Below are 12,820 nucleotides of genomic sequence, written 5' to 3'. Positions count from 1 at the left end.
CTTGATACACAGCACAGACTTCAGCATGCAATGTTTGAACCATTGACCATTGGTCCTCCAGAATAGTTCAGTAGTCCTTGGCGGCAGTGACAAGCCTATCTTGCACAAGTATTGGGCCTAGGTAATGCCATGATATTGCAGACTGAAACAGCACTGATCAACCCCCATGCTTCACTCTGGGCATGCAGCAGTCTGTTTTTTGTTGTTGCACCATTGAAACCAACGTTTGACATGGGCACAAGTGACCAAAGGTTTATAGCAGCCCGGCCATTTATATTGACCTTGTGGAACTCCAAATGAACATTTTTCATGGAAACAGGAGAGTTGAGATGCACATTTAAATATTTAGTGAGTTGGGCAGCTGTGTTTTTTGGATACAATTCGGGTTAGCACCTAGACATCCCTTTCAGACAGCTTCTTCTTGAATCCACAGTTACTACTGTTGGATATGGTTTGAACTTCTTGGTGGTATGCTGATTCCCTTAATACTATGGCTCTTGATAGATCACAAAGACTTGCTGTCTTGGTCACAGATGCGCCAGCGAGACGCACACCAACAATTTGTCCTTATTTGAACTCTGATATCACCCTTAATGTTGTATGCATTACTCTGCTACTCTTGCTGGTGAAATGTTCAATCAAGGCTGGTCAAATTTATCCAACACTTCAACTATAAAATGGCCTTTTTCAGTTTCATTGTCCAACCCCTAAATGTGTATGTTCCTGACAGAAAAATCTCCACAAAGTTGGCTAAATTGTGAAGGAGCAGTAACAGTGGAAGCAGACAGCAGAGGGCACTGGTGTAAATATCTGGATAAGAGAAAATTTTCTGCCGACAGGGTGATCAGAGCTTCTGTGTGTGTGTGTGTGTTTATATCATTATTTCAGCCTGCTATGCCGATTTGCTTCTATAAATCTTTTGTGAGTTTGTTGTGTTTAATTTGACTTTGTGCCCAAGTCACCCTCTGTTGCTGTGGACAAGGGTTTATGTCTTCCAAAAACAAGGGAAGTAAACATAGCCGAATCAATTCAGCCTTACATCCTGCCCCAGCCTCTCTGACTGATTGACATGTCTACAGAGCTCAGTCTGTGATGTGAGGCTCATTAACTTTTTTTCTCAAGGGTCTGGGGCCGATCTGTATGGGAAAGGGTTGACATCATTGCTAGAAAGGCTGCTTCGAGTGTGTTGGTTCAGTGTGCGAGTTTGCCCCACTTACCCTGTCATAGTGCTTGGCTGTTGCCTTGGGAAAAGCTGTTGCGCACGAGTGATGTCATGGCCGTGTTTTCAGCGATTGTATCTGACATCTTTTATCTTTGTGCATGCCCAGCTCTGGCCGAGGCAGGTTAGATCTCCTGTTAAAGAGTCCGGTGTCATTTATCCACAGGCTTTCACACAGCCTTTTGCTATTTTAAGTAACGCGTGAATGGAAAGAGGGTCACTCGTGATTCATTGAGTCGCCTCTATGAAAGTGGAGTTTTGGCCAAGCAGTATTTAATACAGCAAAGCCATTTTCCAGCATTTGTTTTGCTCTCAGATTTGGCGACCCACATATTTCAGGTCGTATCAGCTCAATGTGCCCATAAAACAATGACCACATCTATTTCAGTTTGAGATTTTAACCAGACTTTTTATTGTGCTGTGTGAGGTGAGGTAAACTGTTGATTTAGAGTTTGATATTTGCATTGTCATGGTTACTACAGTGTGAGCAGAGCAAATGTGTGCTACCAAAACAGACAGTTTCTCACCATTTCTGTGCATCTCTAGACCTCTGCTTGAACTGTTTGCTTAAGTTTTGCTTATGCCTACATTATGTGTTCCCTTACAATAAGACCCATGTGCTTTAAATGATACTCTAGTAGGGGTCATAAAGGACAAAAAATAATTTTATTTTTATAATTGTTCAAAACAGTTCACTTTACATACTGTATACCTATACGTAGCACATCTTGATGATGGAATACAGTGCATCTGGAAAGTATTCATAGCGCTTCACTTTTTCCACTTTTTTTATGTTGAAATTAAAAACCTGAAAAATCACATGTACATAAGTATTCACAACCTTTGCTTAGTACTTTGTTGATGCACCTTTGACAGCAATTACAGCCTCATGTCTTTTTGAATATGATGCCACAAGCTTGGCACACCTGTCTAGGGAATTTTGCCAATTCCTCTTTCAGTACCTCTCAAGCTCTATCAGGTGGATGGGAAGCGACGGTGTACAGCCATTTTCAGATCTCTTAATAGGATTTAGGTCTGGGCTCTGGCTGGGCCACTTAAGGACATTCACTGAGTTGTTGTGAAGCCACTCCATTGATATTTTGGCGGTGTGCTTTGGGTCACTGTCCTACTGGAAGATGAACCGTCGCCCCAGTCTGAGATCAAGAGCACTCTGAAGCAGGTTTTAATTCAGGATGTCTCTGTACATTGCTGAATTCATCTTTCCCTCTATCCTGACTAGTCTTCCAGTTCCTGCTTCTGGAAAACATCCCCACAGCATGATGCTACCACCACCATGCTTCACTTTAGGCATGGTATTTTTTCCAAACGTAATGCCTGGCATTCACTCTAAAGAGTTAAATTTTAGTCTCATCAAACCAGAAAATTTGGTTTCTTATGGTCTGAGATGCCTTTTGGCAAATCCCAGGATGGGAGTGGCTTCCGTCTGTCCACTCCACCACACAGGTCTGATTGGTGGATTGATGATTGATTGAACCAAAGATGGTTGTGCTTCTGTAAGGGTCTCCTCTCTCCACAGAAGAATGCTGGAGCTCAGACAGAGTGACCATGGGGTTATTTATCACCTCCCTGACTAAGGCCCTTCTCCCCCGATCACTCAGCTTAGGTGTCCGGCCAGCTCTAGGAAGAGTCCTGGTGGTTCCAAACATCTTCCACTTACGGATGATAGACGCCACTGTGCTTATTGGAACTTTAGAGTAACAGAAATTGTTCTGTAATCTTCCCCAGCTTTGTGCTTCGAGACAATCCTGTTTCGGAGGTCTACAGGCAATTTTTTTGTCTTCATGCTTGGTTTGTGCTTTGACATGCACTGTCAACCCTTGGTCCTTTAAAGACATGTGTATGCCTTTTCAAATCATGTCCAATTATCTGTTATCCAGTTAAGCTGCTGAAGCATCTCAAGAATGATCAGTGCAAACAGAATGTACCTGAGCTCAATTTAGAGCTTCAAACGCTGTGAATACTTATGTACATGTGATTTTTCAGGTTTTTTATTTTCAATAAATTTGCAACAGTTTCAAAAAGTCTTTTTTCACATTGTCATTATGGGGTATTGTGTGTAGAATTTTGGGGAAATAAATTAATTTAATCTGTTTTGGAATAAGGCTGTAACAAAAAAATGTGGAAAAAAGTGCTATGAAAACTTTCCAGATGCCCTGTATGCTACCCATCAGTTTGTGCTACCAGCGTAAGTTTTGATGTAGATGAGATGTAGGTGGGATGTGCAGATGTAATATCACCCCACCTAAACCTTTACCCCAACATCAGAACCATTCGAATGGTAGCATAATTTAATGGGTACACCAGGCTTTCCCAGTCCATTTTCCTATATCATTTCCATCATCAGTATAGCAACTGATGTGACATCAAGCACTGCATTCAGCAAAATTAACAATTATATAGAGAATGCCATGATCGTGGCATTGTTTTCCTTGTGTGCTGTGGGATTCTTTATAAAAAATGTACCATAGATTTCTAATTGTTGTGCTTGAAACAGCTAAAATGATTACTCAATTGCCTACTTGTGCTACAAGATGAGATATGAACACAACGGTCAGGCAAAGGGAATATGTCTCATAACATGACATGTCACTGCAGTTACTATTGTGGTTAGACCATCCTTCAAGTAGGGAAAAGTGTCAGACTGCAGACTCGCATATGCAAGATAAGAGACGAAGTCTCAGACATGCAATCTCAGACACAATGCACTCAGTGGAGCTAGTGATGTCATTGTGAGGGGTAGGGTTAGGGGCGGGGTTAGATGTGCCCATTAAAAGCATTGCATGCAGCTCAGCTTACATCTGCACCTAGACCCTACAGCTAGACCCTCCTCCAAGTAGGAGCTACAGTAATTTAGTTCTAGAATTAAAATTCTTTGCAGTTCCTGTTGTGCAAATAAAGCTGGTAGTTTCTGCTGTTTGAAGGCCCTTTAAAGGGATAATGCACCCAAAATTTTGTTTACCTCATCATTTACTCACCACTCGAGTTTCTCTCTTTAAAAATTTCTGGGATGCATTGACTTTCTCATGTTTACATGTTTTTCTTTTGACTTTATCCCATCAAAAATGTACAAAACAAATCCCCCATATCTACATTTTCCCTTTCTTAATCTGTTACACTTCAAATGTGTTTCTCAATATGGATGAAAAGACCTCACTTACTTAATTATTCATCTTGCATGTAACTTGTCTCTGCTACAAGAATGCAAGATGCTTTAAATAATTTGCTGTGTTAAGTTGTAATTGTGTGTGTGTGTGTGAGTTTTTAATTATTATTATGAGTTTAACCTGGTGTGCAACTGAATGAAAAAAATATCATAGACAGTAAGTGTTTTAAGAAAATCATAAAAGTCTTATGTTACCCATGATGCTAGATGTTTTTTGTAATCTGATGTTCTCTGCTGTTTTTTTACCGGCAGTGATCCTCTGAAGATCCTCTGATTCAGCTGTTTGCAATGGCGTCTACTGACAAGACCCGTTATTAAAGAGCGTTCCATTCCCTATATGCGTTTTTGGTTTTGGCAGCAACTGGACTATTGAAAATGCTCATAATTATCCTTTGTTCTCCAACCATGTGAAATGCTGTACCACAGGTATATTCAACTCTGGGCATTTTGCAAATAGAAAACTGATCTTGTTAAAGTGATAGTTCACCGACAAATAAAAAATGACTCGCATATTAGTTATTCTATATAGAATTCCAAACCCTTATGATTTTCTTTTTTGTCTTGAACACAAAACAGACATTTTATGAATGCTGTAAACCAGTTACACATAAAGCAACTATGAAAGTCATTCTTTAAAATATCTATGTCTGTCTGTCTGTCTGTCTGTCTGTCTGTGTGTGTTCAGCAGAAGACAGAAACTCAAACAGTTTGACAAAGGGTGAGTCAATGATAACAGAATTTTTTTGGGTTTAACTTTTTATGTTTTGAAATGTGTGATGCATGAAATGCAAACAATCTTAATGTGTTCAGAGTTCTTTAATTTATTCATTTAAAGTGGTTGCTAAATGGTCACAAGAGTCTCCTGTCCCTCAAGCCTCTATGTTTCTAATCTTTTTTAAGGCATCAATTCTGTTTTATAAATCATCATGACTATAGCTAAAATCTTTTAATACTTTGGGTCTGGTGAAACCCCACTAATAAAACGTTTACTTATGACTTCATGCGGCAGTGATGTTACTCTCATGGTCTTGGGAATGTGTACCCCTCCCAATATCTGCTTCATCAGACTTTTATGGACTCTTTCTGAAAAAAAAAATAAAAACCTAAAAGACAAAAAAAAGTCAGTCTTAATTCTGTAAAACAATTCTCAAATCATTTCTATTACAACTATTCATTGTGTAAAAAAAAAAAGCTCTGATGCTGATTATTACACTGTAAAACCCAAAAAGTTCAGGTAACTCAAATCATTTGAGAAAGCCAATTGCAACAAACCATTTAAGTTCAGAAACGAATCCTAATAAGTACTGTGAACTTAATCCATTTGAGTAAATGAAGCAATTTGAGCACAGTAAAACCCAATAAATGAAGAGAATAAGTAAAGGCAACTCAAACTGTTTGAGGAAACCGATTGCTACAAACCATTTGTGTTAAAAAATGTATCTAGTACTGTGAACTTACTCCATTTAAGTTGAATTAATGATGTATTTAATTAACTCATTACCTTCAACGCTGATTTCAAAACTCTTTTCAAATGAGTAAAATTAACTTTCAGTAAATTTTGAGTTAACTACACTCCTTTCATTTGGAGTTATAGTAGACTGATTATAGTTGACTGTTGGGTTTTACAGTGTATGTAAAAATAACAGGGTGGATCACTTAATATTATAAACTGTTTACACAATGTACAACTTGAACTCGTTCATTAACACAACTTACAGTCAGCTAAAGGTCATAGCTGTAATTCAGCTGTCATGTTTTAACTTGACAAATCACATTATGTCTGCTCTCATTGTGCCAGACTGTTACAGGAGAGGAGGAATAAATTAAGCAAAACCACAGCAGCTGCCAGCTGCGAGTTCTTAAATACCAGGTGCTCTGTGTTTGATTCATGCCTGTAGCCTCTAGTTAATGTACATGTCAGCCTGTCTACTCATTTTATAGCCTCATATTATTAGAATTTTGTTTGCCTGAACAACACAAGTATGTAGGAAAAGGCAGCCTTTTAAATTCAAGCTTTTTCTTGAAGTGCACTTTTTTATTGCTTTAGAATGGGAAACTGTGTGATGTTTTTTTAGAGGCACAGGTTGTAATGTAGATTTGCCCCAAGCAGTTGTTCAAGCATTTAAGTGTCTAGACTCCAGACTTATTTAGATGAACAATTTTGATTGGGTCTATAAAGCATGTACTCTCTCTGCTTTTACAGTGCTCAAGGACTAATGTAGGAACAACATTTTTGGTGATGTAGAAACAAATTGGTGTAAAATATTTTTTATTAAATAAATGCATGTCTCATGTACAGTGCTCAGCATATATGAGTACACCCCATTTTGAAAATGAATATATTTATCCATTTCTCAGTAAATATGGGTAATATATATTGGTGCATTTGAACAAAACAGATATATTTATTAAAATAATATTTTAGTCACAAAACAAATTTAGAAATGGAAAGATAATACATTTAAATTCATGCAAAATATTGCACAAAAAAATATTACAAACTATTACAAACAGCAAGAAGGTCACTGGTTCGAGCCTTGGCTGGGTCAGTTGGCGTTTCTGTGTGGAGTTTGCATGTTCTCCCTGCGTTCGCGTGGGTTTCCTCTGGGTGCTCCGGTTTCCCCCACAGTCCAAAGACATGCCGGGAAGGCTAAATTGTCCTTAGTGTATAAGTATGATTGAGTGGGTATGGATGTTTCCCAGAGATGGGTTGCGGTTGGAAGGGCATCCGCTGCGTAAAACATGTGCTGGATCAGTTGGCGGTTCATTCCGCTGTGGCGACCCTGGATTAATAAATGGACTGAGCCGAAAAGAAAATGAATGAATGATATTTTTCCCTTACATATACATTTGGCCTACTAATTTTTGAACCATTATTGTAAGTTATTTTGTTAGATAAGCTCAAAGATTTGGCTTCAGTACTGACTAATCTAATGTATATACACAAATATAATATTGTAAAGCAACCTATAGAAAATATTACTTTAAATGAGAGATTTTTGGAGGGTGTACTCGTATATGATGAGCACTGTATCTTTGAATAAGAATGATGACAGGCAAATAGCCAAGTTAATTCACTTTTTTAATTCATTTTTACACAAATTGCAGTGTTGTCTGCATTTGTAAAGATCAAACTTTCATCTCTGTTATTGTAAGAAAAATAATAAATTGTTAAACGTTTGTTAAACATATCTGTTAATTACAGTTTCAGTTTTTTTTTTTCCCCAAAGTTTTCCGTCTATTTATGGTTGTGAATTGCATTATGGGACCTTGATCTCGGCTCTGTCTACTTTTGATGTTGAAAAGGGACAAAGGAACTTTTAATTAAAATTAAATTTTGCAGTTTGAAATTATATAATGCATATGAAATTATAGACAAATTAGTCTCTAAATTAACAGAAAATGTACTGGCAGTTTATTACAAGGTCTTTGTTCAGTTCGCAAAAAATTTATTTACATTTACAGCACCATTTATCCTGCTGTATATGTATTTACAGTATTGTATATCTTTACTGTAAAATGTACAGTCATTTTTACAATGCATATTTAAAATATAGTAACATGCTGCATAGTTGTCCCGCAGTAAAATTCAGTTTATATTACCGTTCAGTTCGCCAGTAACTTACTGTAAATCAATTACAGCAAAAAATTTATTTACATTTACAGCACCATTTATCTGACTGTATACATATTTACAGTATTATATATCTTTACTTTAAAATATAGTAATTTTTATAATGCATCTTTAAAATGTAGAAACATGCTGCATAATTGTCCTACAGTAAAAATCCGTTTATATTACCTTTCAGTTTGCCAGTAACTTACTGTAAATCAATTACAGCAAAAATGTATTTACATTTACAGCACCATTTATCTGAATGTATATGTATTTACAGTATTATAAATCATTACTGTAAAATAGTCATTTTTACAATGAATAGAAGTCATTTCAATTTTACAGCAAATGATTGAAAATAAAATTTCATCTAGATGTCTTATTTTTCATTGTCCTAAACAGGGGTGCTCAACCCTGTTCCTGGAGATCCACCTTTCTGCAGAGTTTAGCTCCAACCCTGATCAAACGCAACTAAATAGGATCTGAAGGAGCACTTGGTAAATAAAGACAGGTGTGTTTGATCAAGGTTGCGGGTGAGCTTTGTAGGAAGGTAGATCTCCAGGAACAGGGTTGAGCACCCCTGGTCTAAAAGCTCAAAAATGCTGTTTCCGAGGCGAGGTTGGATGTAGTTCAGAAATAGATTCATTAGGATCAATGCTTAAAGTAAACATTTTCTTCTCTCTGAGACCAAACACGCTTAGTATCCCTCACATTTAAAAAAATAGTTTCTTTTGGTTACTTTTTGCATCTATATATGGGTAAGCAAGTATTTATTCAATAAACATTATTTTAAACATAAAAAAACATATTTTAAATTTTATTTGTGGAAACGCTAGTAGTGTGGTCATGGAATCAGATATGCAAGGGATACAGAGTCAGACATTAAGTTAAGATGAGACTTTATTTTTTATACACCTGTGTGGACACTTGACTAGCGATCTTCCAGAACAATGCCCGCTGATCTTTTCCCCATTAACGTTAGTGTAATTGTGAATTGACAACAAGCTGTATTTTGCCAACAAAAACAATAAAAAATGATGTTATATATATAAAACAGCAGTGCGGTGTTTTGTTTCTGAATGACTCAAATCATTTGAGGGATGATTAGTTTTTACTCCAGTGATTAATTTTGCTTGTCATTTTTACAGGATCATCAGAAGTGCTGCTGCCCCTTTTTCACTTTCCCTTGTCCACAACATCATTTGACCTTCATCATTTTCTGTCTTGTAGCAGTATTTTCACCTGTTTTTAAAATTTTAATATTTTTTTGATGCATTAATTGTTCACTGGTTTTAATTATCAGTTGTTCATTAGTGTTCTGTTGCTTTATTATATTGAATTATTGCCACTGTTTTAGCATGCTTTACACAATTAACTTTAATTGTGAAGTTAAAGTTTCAGTTTCTTTATTTTTCTTGTATTTCTTGAACAGTTAAAATAACACTTGTGCAATTTTTCAACATTTTTACTCATTATAAAGTAGCACTATTAAATAAAATAAAATAACATTTAATAACTGTAAAATAATATACAGTAATATTGAAAGTAACGTTAAAATACCGTAGTTCTGAATGGTAAAAATGTACAGTAAAATACTGTTTTCAGTTTTGCAATATGCGCACCTCTACTGTAATAAGTGTTTCAGTAAAAAACTACAACGGTAAAATGATGTATTACATTTTACATTAAATCTAATACTATTGTAATTAGTATTACAGTAATGTTACTGGATAATTGTTGCCAGTAACTTACTGTTAATTTAACAAGAAATTCTTTACAGTGTAGTTCCGAAGCATAAATAAATGGGGAAAAATAAAAAAGTAAAAGCATAAATCACAAAATACAGACAACTGCTCATTTATGGATATTTTATACAGTGCAGCAATTACCAAATGTGAAAAGTGCAGCCTGATCTCACGAGAAAACGTAAGTATTTTTTTCATTTTGACAGTTTAGTGGCTATGTTACAACCCCTTTTGTCTAGGAGTGTGGGGTTGCACATTTAACTGAGGAATTGGTTATTGCAAAACTCAAAATCAAATTGTGATACAAAGTAAGGATGGACAGCAGAAATAAGTGGAGAAATATGTGATTTTATTTACAAAAATTGAGGGTGAATCAGTGAGTGAGGTATTTACAAAATATACAAGGTTAAAGACAATAAACAATGAAATGTTAGAAAGACTGGCTATATGGGCGGTGCTAAATAAAAGAACCAAACAAAACCAAACAGTCTTACTAATATTCACAACAAATCCCCTCTAAACCTAATCTAATAAACAAAAAAATATGAAAAAGAAATCTTCAACGTCAATGACGTCCTATCTAATCTACACTGACTAACACATTAAACCAAAAATACACTGGTTGGCACACACCCTCTTACCTGGTGTGTCTAGACAAATGTTAATCTACTTGTTGATATGTATGTCACGTGACGTACTTACCTACCAGTCTTTCTAAACTCACAGGGAAACATGAGGTTAGGAAAGATATGGCGAATCAAAAGGTGAGAACAGACAGCAACAAACTTGAACAACAATAACAGAGTGTAAATTAAACAATGACGAACAATACTGATAAATGGGGATAACAAACTATCAAACACTAACCAAGCACACCGAACAAACAAGCCACAATACAACAATCAAAAGAGCAAAGTGTCGAGCAAAGTGTCAAACATAGAGTCAGAGATTCTGCTCCTGAACTAACAAACTGAAACCCTTTTTAAAGGCCAGGTGTCATGCCGGGATTGGCTGGAACTTGGACAGAGTAGCAACCAATCAGGTAGCAGGGGAGTTGTGGTTGGTTGTAGCAACAACAAGTGAAACAGCCAATCAGAGATGGGAGTAGGCGGAGCAAGTAGAGAAGTGGACTGGGTGACAGACAGAAACACATGATGAGACACAATAATGAACAATAAAATAACCAAATAAGTGCTGGCATGTAACACCCCCCCACTAAAGAACAAACATATAATCAAAATATGTTTGCTAATGAAATAAAGAAAACTAGACATGCACAAAAACAGTCAATTCCATTCCATTAACAAAATTAAGAAATGAAAAGAAAAACAAACTTACGAGTCATGTCGAGACAGAGTGTCAGCCACAACATTGTCTTTCCCTTTCTTATGGCGAACCTCGAGGTTGTAGTTCTGTATAATCAGTGACCAGCGCATCAACCTCTGGTTCTGATTATACATTCGTGACAGGAAAACAAGTGGGTTATGATCAGTGTAGATTACAACTGGAGTTGAACTGGAGCCCACATAAACTTCGAAGTATTGTAGAGCCAACAACAGAGCAAGAGCTTCTTTCTCAATGGTGGAGTAATTTAACTGATGCTTATTAAACTTGCGTGAGAAATAGCATATCGGGTGGTCAATTCCTTCTGCATCCTCCTGCAGTAAGACAGCACCAGCACCTACAGCACTGGCATCCACCTCCACTTTGAAAGGTATTTCAAAGTTTGGAGCTGCCAATACTGGAGTCTCACAAAGGAGTGCTTTAACACTGTTGAATGCATGCTGGCATTCCGGTGACCATTTAAATTGTTTCGACGGGCTCAACAAATTTGTTAATGGAGTCACGACACTCGAGAAGTTTCGGCAGAATCCTCGATAATATCCGGCCATTCCCAGGAATCTACGCAGTTGGCGTCGGGTATTAGGATTTGGGAAGTCTGTTATAGCGGTTACTTTTGCATCAACTGGTCGGACTTGGCCCTGACCAACCTGTTTTCCAAGATATGTAATTGTAGCTTGGGCAAAATCACATTTTGCTAAGTTCAATGTCAAATTTGCTTTAGCCAATCGATCAAACACAGTGTATAACTGAGACATATGTTCTGGCCATTCTGAAGAGTAGATCACCAAGTCATCCAGATATGCATTACATCCCTCAACACCTGCCAGCACAGTAGTTACCAAGCGTTGAAATGTCGCAGGTGCATTGCGAAGTCCGAAGGCCATTACATTGTATTGCATAAAGTGATCAGGTGTTACGAAGGCAGATATGTCTGATGCACGAGATGTCAGAGGCACTTGCCAATAACCTTTCAGTAAGTCCAATTTTGTTACGAAACGAGCGGATCCTAAATTATCAATGCAGTCCTCCATGCGCGGTAGGGGATAGCAATCAGGCACTGTCACTGCATTCACTTTACGGTAATCAGTGCAAAAACGATATGATCCGTCAGATTTAGGGACAAGAATACAAGGCGAGCTCCATGGACTGCAACTTGGCACAGCTAGTCCGTTCTCACAAAGGTACTCCACCTCATGCTTCATAATCTCTCTCTTACAAGCATTAACACGATACGGATGCTGTTTAATAGGAGTCGAGTTATGAACTACAATATCATGTTGGACTACAGAAGTTTGTGTTGGAGTGTCATGAAATAAATCTGGATACTTCGCAATCAAATTCTCAATGTCTTTCTTCTGAGAAGTTGTCAAGTGAATCAAATGCACAGACAAATTTTCAAGAACCTTAGAATTTTGGAGTGAAACGCACTGCTGTGGAGCATTGCGCAATACTAAGCCATCCTCATCCAAATCTACAGAAATTGCAGAATTAGTATTAATTAGCACAATTGGTTTTGGGGATTCTTCAAGCTTACGTTCACGAACAAGGTATGCTTTGAGCATATTAATGTGGCAAACACGGGTCTTCCTTCTACGATCGGGTGTGCGTAAAACATAGTCAGTATCACTTATCTTGCGATCAATTACATAAGGTCCAGAAAATCGTGCAGACAGGGCGGAATTTATTACAGGAAGAAGCACCAGTACCTGGTC

Source organism: Danio aesculapii, chromosome 14, assembly GCF_903798145.1.
Source record: "Danio aesculapii chromosome 14, fDanAes4.1, whole genome shotgun sequence".
Lineage (NCBI taxonomy): Eukaryota > Metazoa > Chordata > Actinopteri > Cypriniformes > Danionidae > Danio > Danio aesculapii.
This window is presented reverse-complemented; position numbering follows the sequence as displayed.